Raw genomic sequence first — 7,500 nt, forward strand, 5'->3', positions numbered from 1 at the left:
CCTCGGGGTAGACCTGGTCTTCCGGGCGCCGGGGTAGACCTGGTGCACGGAAGCCTCGGGGTAGACCTGGTCTTCCGGGCGCCGGGGTAGACCTGGTCTTCCGGGAGCCGGGGTAGACCTGGAATTCCGGGCGCCGGGGTAGGCCTGTTCCCCTGGAGCCGGGGTAGACCTGGAATTCCGGGCGCCGGGGTAGGCCTGTTCTCCTGGAGCCGGGGTAGACCTGGTGTTCCGGGCACCGGGGTAGACCTGGAATTCCGGGCGCCGGGGTAGGCCTGTTGCCCTGGAGCCGGGGTAGACCTGGTGTTCCGGGCGCCGGGGTAGACCTGTCGTCCTACTCCGGGCCCGGCCTCCGGCCGCCCGGCTGCTGCGGCAGAACTGTCGCCCTGGTGTCCCGGGCGGACCTGCTGTCCCGCGCACGACCCACCCTGCGGCCGCCCGGCGCCAGTCTAGAGAGGGAAGGAGCCGGCCGTTGGGAGCCGGCAGCGCTCCCGCCTCCTCCGTGCCCAAAGCGACAGCGGCCCGGCTCCTGCCTCCGTCTCCGGATCCCTCACTGCCTTCAGCCGCTCGACCCCCCTCCCCCCCACCCCGCTGCCGTCCTGCCCCGGGCTCGGACGGGGCCAGGCCGGGCTGGAGCGTCAAGGAAAGAAGGCCGTCAAAGCAGAAGGCTGGGCGAGAGCCGAAGAGAAGGCTTCTCGGCAAAGGGGCCGCCTCTGCCGCGGGCCCCGGCCCTGCTGGCCGAAGGACCCGCCTTCCTCGGTGTCGGCCCGCTCCTGGCCCTCCCGCCGCTGCGGGTGTGCGAACCGGCCGAGGAGAGAGCGGGCGGGGGACGGCGACGGGGGTGGGGAAAGTAGTCTGCGAGCGGCGCCGGGGAGTCTGATGGGGCAGGGCGGGGCGCCCCCAACCGCCGATGGGCGGAGGCAGGGAAAGTCTTCAGGCGGGGCGCCCCCAACCGTCGATGGGCGGGCTCTGAGGGGGCGGCGTCGGATTGCGAGTGTGTGGAGCCGGCGTGTGTGTCACCGTGCCCCTCTCTCTCTGTCTCTCTCTCCCTCCCTTCCCCCCCCCGCCCCCCCGTCCCTCCCTCCCTCCCTCGCTTCCCTTGCGCGCTGGCCCCACTGAAATTCCGTTCGGCCGGGTAGGGCTGCGCGGCACCCCGGGCGGAGGGGGCTGCTGACGCTGCTTCGACGGCAGGCTGACGCAGGCTGCCTGTCAGCTTGGTCTGGGATCGCTCTGGGTACCAGAGGGAAAGAAATAAAGTTCGTCAAGAAAATTCCTTTTCCGGATCAGTTTCTTGCGCCGAGGGAACAGAAGAGTCGTTCTCTTCGAGAAGGGAGGAAAGGGGAAGCGCGGGAAATGAAACCCGAACCCCAAACCAGACCAAGGGGAACCAAGCCACAAAAAACAAAGGGATAACCCCGTAACTCCTAAAACAAACCCAGAAAACTCGAACCAAAAGTCCCGCAACGCACATTCCCCCACCCCCCAAAAAAACCCACACCGAGCCCCCCCCCTCGCGCCCGCCCCCCCCACCCCCACCAGGCAAAAAAAGGTAAAGCCGGCCATTGAGAAACGCTCTACTACCCGGGTATGGGGAAATACCTCTTGCCATGGCCCCGGAGTAGACTTTTCCTCCGGGCGCCGGGGTAGACCCGTTGTCCGGCCCCCCGGGCTACACCTGGTATCCCGGAGCCGGGGTAGACCTTGTACCCGGCGGCCGGGGTAGACCTGGTATCCCGGAGCCGGGGTAGACCTTGTACCCGGCGGCCGGGGTAGACCTGGTATCCAGGAGACGGGGTAGACCTTGTACGCGGCGGCCGGGGTAGACCTGGTATCCAGGAGCCGGGGTAGACCTTGTACCCGGCGGCCGGGGTAGACCTGGTATCCCGGAGCCGGGGTAGACCTTGTACCCGGCGGCCGGGGTAGACCTGGTATCCCGGAGCCGGGGTAGACCTTGTACCCGGCGGCCGGGGTAGACCTGGTATCCCGGAGACGGGGTAGACCTTGTACCCGGCGGCCGGGGTAGACCTGGTATCCAGGAGACGGGGTAGACCTTGTTCCAGGCGGCCGGGGTAGACCTGGTATCCAGGAGACGGGGTAGACCTTGTACCCGGCGGCCGGGGTAGACCTGGTATCCCGGAGCCGGGGTAGACCTTGTACCCGGCGGCCGGGGTAGACCTGGTATCCCGGAGCCGGGGTAGACCTTGTACCCGGCGGCCGGGGTAGACCTGGTATCCAGGAGCCGGGGTAGACCTTGTACCCGGCGGCCGGGGTAGACCTGGTATCCAGGAGACGGGGTAGACCTTGTACCCGGCGGCCGGGGTAGACCTGGTATCCAGGAGCCGGGGTAGACCTTGTACCCGGCGGCCGGGGTAGACCTGGTATCCAGGAGCCGGGGTAGACCTTGTACCCGGCGGCCGGGGTAGACCTGGTATCCCGGAGCCGGGGTAGACCTTGTACCCGGCGGCCGGGGTAGACCTGGTATCCCGGAGCCGGGGTAGACCTTGTACCCGGCGGCCGGGGTAGACCTGGTATCCAGGAGCCGGGGTAGACCTTGTACCCGGCGGCCGGGGTAGACCTGGTATCCCGGAGCCGGGGTAGACCTTGTACCCGGCGGCCGGGGTAGACCTGGTATCCAGGAGACGGGGTAGACCTTGTACCCGGCGGCCGGGGTAGACCTGGTATCCAGGAGCCGGGGTAGACCTTGTACCCGGCGGCCGGGGTAGACCTGGTATCCAGGAGCCGGGGTAGACCTTGTACCCGGCGGCCGGGGTAGACCTGGTATCCAGGAGACGGGGTAGACCTTGTACCCGGCGGCCGGGGTAGACCTGGTATCCAGGAGACGGGGTAGACCTTGTACCCGGCGGCCGGGGTAGACCTGGTATCCAGGAGCCGGGGTAGACCTTGTACCCTGCGGCCGGGGTAGACCTGGTATCCCGGAGCCGGGGTAGACCTTGTACCCGGCGGCCGGGGTAGACCTGGTATCCCGGAGCCGGGGTAGACCTTGTACCCGGCGGCCGGGGTAGACCTGGTATCCCGGAGCCGGGGTAGACCTTGTACCCGGCGGCCGGGGTAGACCTGGTATCCAGGAGACGGGGTAGACCTTGTACCCGGCGGCCGGGGTAGACCTGGTATCCAGGAGACGGGGTAGACCTTGTACCCGGCGGCCGGGGTAGACCTGGTATCCCGGAGCCGGGGTAGACCTTGTACCCGGCGGCCGGGGTAGACCTGGTATCCAGGAGCCGGGGTAGACCTTGTACCCGGCGGCCGGGGTAGACCTGGTATCCAGGAGACGGGGTAGACCTTGTACCCGGCGGCCGGGGTAGACCTGGTATCCCGGAGCCGGGGTAGACCTTGTACCCGGCGGCCGGGGTAGACCTGGTATCCAGGAGACGGGGTAGACCTTGTACCCGGCGGCCGGGGTAGACCTGGTATCCAGGAGACGGGGTAGACCTTGTACCCGGCGGCCGGGGTAGACCTGGTATCCAGGAGACGGGGTAGACCTTGTACCCGGCGGCCGGGGTAGACCTGGTATCCAGGAGACGGGGTAGACCTTGTACCCGGCGGCCGGGGTAGACCTGGTATCCAGGAGACGGGGTAGACCTTGTACCCGGCGGCCGGGGTAGACCTGGTATCCCGGAGACGGGGTAGACCTTGTACCCGGCGGCCGGGGTAGACCTGGTATCCCGGAGCCGGGGTAGACCTTGTACCCGGCGGCCGGGGTAGACCTGGTATCCCGGAGCCGGGGTAGACCTTGTACCCGGCGGCCGGGGTAGACCTGGTATCCCGGAGCCGGGGTAGACCTTGTACCCGGCGGCCGGGGTAGACCTGGTATCCAGGAGACGGGGTAGACCTTGTACCCGGCGGCCGGGGTAGACCTGGTATCCAGGAGACGGGGTAGACCTTGTACCCGGCGGCCGGGGTAGACCTGGTATCCCGGAGACGGGGTAGACCTTGTACCCGGCGGCCGGGGTAGACCTGGTATCCCGGCGGCCGGGGTAGACCTTGTTCCAGGCGGCCGGGGTAGACCTGGTATCCAGGAGACGGGGTAGACCTTGTACCCGGCGGCCGGGGTAGACCTGGTATCCCGGAGCCGGGGTAGACCTTGTACCCGGCGGCCGGGGTAGACCTGGTATCCCGGAGCCGGGGTAGACCTTGTACCCGGCGGCCGGGGTAGACCTGGTATCCAGGAGCCGGGGTAGACCTTGTACCCGGCGGCCGGGGTAGACCTGGTATCCAGGAGACGGGGTAGACCTTGTACCCGGCGGCCGGGGTAGACCTGGTATCCAGGAGCCGGGGTAGACCTTGTACCCGGCGGCCGGGGTAGACCTGGTATCCAGGAGCCGGGGTAGACCTTGTACCCGGCGGCCGGGGTAGACCTGGTATCCCGGAACCGGGGTAGACCTTGTACCCGGCGGCCGGGGTAGACCTGGTATCCCGGAGCCGGGGTAGACCTTGTACCCGGCGGCCGGGGTAGACCTGGTATCCAGGAGCCGGGGTAGACCTTGTACCCGGCGGCCGGGGTAGACCTGGTATCCCGGAGCCGGGGTAGACCTTGTACCCGGCGGCCGGGGTAGACCTGGTATCCAGGAGACGGGGTAGACCTTGTACCCGGCGGCCGGGGTAGACCTGGTATCCAGGAGCCGGGGTAGACCTTGTACCCGGCGGCCGGGGTAGACCTGGTATCCAGGAGCCGGGGTAGACCTTGTACCCGGCGGCCGGGGTAGACCTGGTATCCAGGAGACGGGGTAGACCTTGTACCCGGCGGCCGGGGTAGACCTGGTATCCAGGAGCCGGGGTAGACCTTGTACGCGGCGGCCGGGGTAGACCTGGTATCCCGGAGCCGGGGTAGACCTTGTACCCGGCGGCCGGGGTAGACCTGGTATCCCGGAGCCGGGGTAGACCTTGTACCCGGCGGCCGGGGTAGACCTGGTATCCCGGAGCCGGGGTAGACCTTGTACCCGGCGGCCGGGGTAGACCTGGTATCCCGGAGCCGGGGTAGACCTTGTACCCGGCGGCCGGGGTAGACCTGGTATCCCGGAGCCGGGGTAGACCTTGTACCCGGCGGCCGGGGTAGACCTGGTATCCAGGAGACGGGGTAGACCTTGTACCCGGCGGCCGGGGTAGACCTGGTATCCAGGAGACGGGGTAGACCTTGTACCCGGCGGCCGGGGTAGACCTGGTATCCAGGAGACGGGGTAGACCTTGTACCCGGCGGCCGGGGTAGACCTGGTATCCAGGAGACGGGGTAGACCTTGTACCCGGCGGCCGGGGTAGACCTGGTATCCAGGAGCCGGGGTAGACCTTGTACCCGGCGGCCGGGGTAGACCTGGTATCCCGGAGCCGGGGTAGACCTTGTACCCGGCGGCCGGGGTAGACCTGGTATCCCGGAGCCGGGGTAGACCTTGTACCCGGCGGCCGGGGTAGACCTGGTATCCCGGAGCCGGGGTAGACCTTGTACCCGGCGGCCGGGGTAGACCTGGTATCCAGGAGCCGGGGTAGACCTTGTACCCGGCGGCCGGGGTAGACCTTGTACCCGGCGGCCGGGGTAGACCTGGTATCCAGGAGACGGGGTAGACCTTGTACCCGGCGGCCGGGGTAGACCTGGTATCCAGGAGACGGGGTAGACCTTGTACCCGGCGGCCGGGGTAGACCTGGTATCCAGGAGCCGGGGTAGACCTTGTACCCGGCGGCCGGGGTAGACCTGGTATCCAGGAGACGGGGTAGACCTTGTACCCGGCGGCCGGGGTAGACCTGGTATCCAGGAGCCGGGGTAGACCTTGTACCCGGCGGCCGGGGTAGACCTGGTATCCAGGAGCCGGGGTAGACCTTGTACCCGGCGGCCGGGGTAGACCTGGTATCCCGGAGCCGGGGTAGACCTTGTACCCGGCGGCCGGGGTAGACCTGGTATCCCGGAGCCGGGGTAGACCTTGTACCCGGCGGCCGGGGTAGACCTGGTATCCAGGAGCCGGGGTAGACCTTGTACCCGGCGGCCGGGGTAGACCTGGTATCCCGGAGCCGGGGTAGACCTTGTACCCGGCGGCCGGGGTAGACCTGGTATCCAGGAGACGGGGTAGACCTTGTACCCGGCGGCCGGGGTAGACCTGGTATCCAGGAGACGGGGTAGACCTTGTACCCGGCGGCCGGGGTAGACCTGGTATCCAGGAGCCGGGGTAGACCTTGTACCCGGCGGCCGGGGTAGACCTGGTATCCAGGAGACGGGGTAGACCTTGTACCCGGCGGCCGGGGTAGACCTGGTATCCAGGAGACGGGGTAGACCTTGTACCCGGCGGCCGGGGTAGACCTGGTATCCAGGAGCCGGGGTAGACCTTGTACCCGGCGGCCGGGGTAGACCTGGTATCCAGGAGACGGGGTAGACCTTGTACCCGGCGGCCGGGGTAGACCTGGTATCCAGGAGCCGGGGTAGACCTTGTACCCGGCGGCCGGGGTAGACCTGGTATCCCGGAGACGGGGTAGACCTTGTACCCGGCGGCCGGGGTAGACCTGGTATCCCGGAGCCGGGGTAGACCTGGTCTCCGTCCGCCCGGGTAGACCTGGTGTCGCGGCCGCCTGCGGAAGTTCACCAAGGGGTCGCTGTTCCAGGCTGCCTCCGGCTATGTCGACGTAGCGGTCGGCCTGCGCTGGCGCACCCTCCCGGTCGACTTCCACTCGTCTCCTTGGAGGCGTCGGCGGCCTTGGACTTATCTTTCCGTATATTGGGAGCGAGGTGACGGGCCGCGTCCCCGCAGGTTTCCAGGGTGCCTGCGTCGCAAGGCGGAGGATAGGGCGGCCGCGCCGCGCGGTCGTCGGGGCAGAGCGAGTGCCGCCTAGGCCGGGTGAGCCGCGTGGCTTGGTCCCGGTTCCCGTCCTGCCCAGGGCGCTCTTTCGGGGAGAGCTGCCCGAGAAGCCAGAGAGAAGAGAATGGGCAGTGTGAAGGGCCACCAGAGAGAGAGCCGAGAGCCGAGAGAGACGGCCCGAAAGACCGTGTCGAGAAGCCGCTCGCTGGCCGCAGCGAGGCGGTGAGAAGCCCCGCGTGTGTGTTGCTCCGCTCCGGTCGGCTGCCGTGCCGGCCCGGTTGAAGGGGGGGCGGCCCCCCTGGGACGATCGGTGGCAGGTGAGGCGGCGGCGCCTCGTCCCTTTTCCGCCTGGCCTTAAGCCGGGGCCCGCTCCGGCAGGCATTTTTCCGGCAGCCGGTCCGGTGGCAGTGGCCGGCAGCCGGGGGTCGACGCGGCCGGGCTTTTTTTTTCCCCGGCCCTCGCCCGAGAGCCTCCTCCCCGAGCAAGGCCCGGCCAGCCCGCCGCGGTGGCGGCGCCCGGTTCCCCCGCTCCCGACCTGTTTGCCAGCGTGTCCGTGTCGGAAGGGCAGCGGTGGGGCGCGCGGCCTGGCCTCGGCATTCGCCGCGTGGCCGGAGGGGCTCGGTGACGGCGGTCGCCCGATGAGCCGTGGAGCCGGGGTGGCGGCACCCCGTCCCACCGGCGCGTGCTGTTGAAGTCACCCCCTTCCTCG

Source organism: Lonchura striata, chromosome 28 (genome assembly GCF_050655825.1).
Source record: "Lonchura striata isolate lonStrDom1 chromosome 28, ASM5065582v1, whole genome shotgun sequence".
In the NCBI taxonomy this organism is placed as follows: domain Eukaryota; kingdom Metazoa; phylum Chordata; class Aves; order Passeriformes; family Estrildidae; genus Lonchura; species Lonchura striata.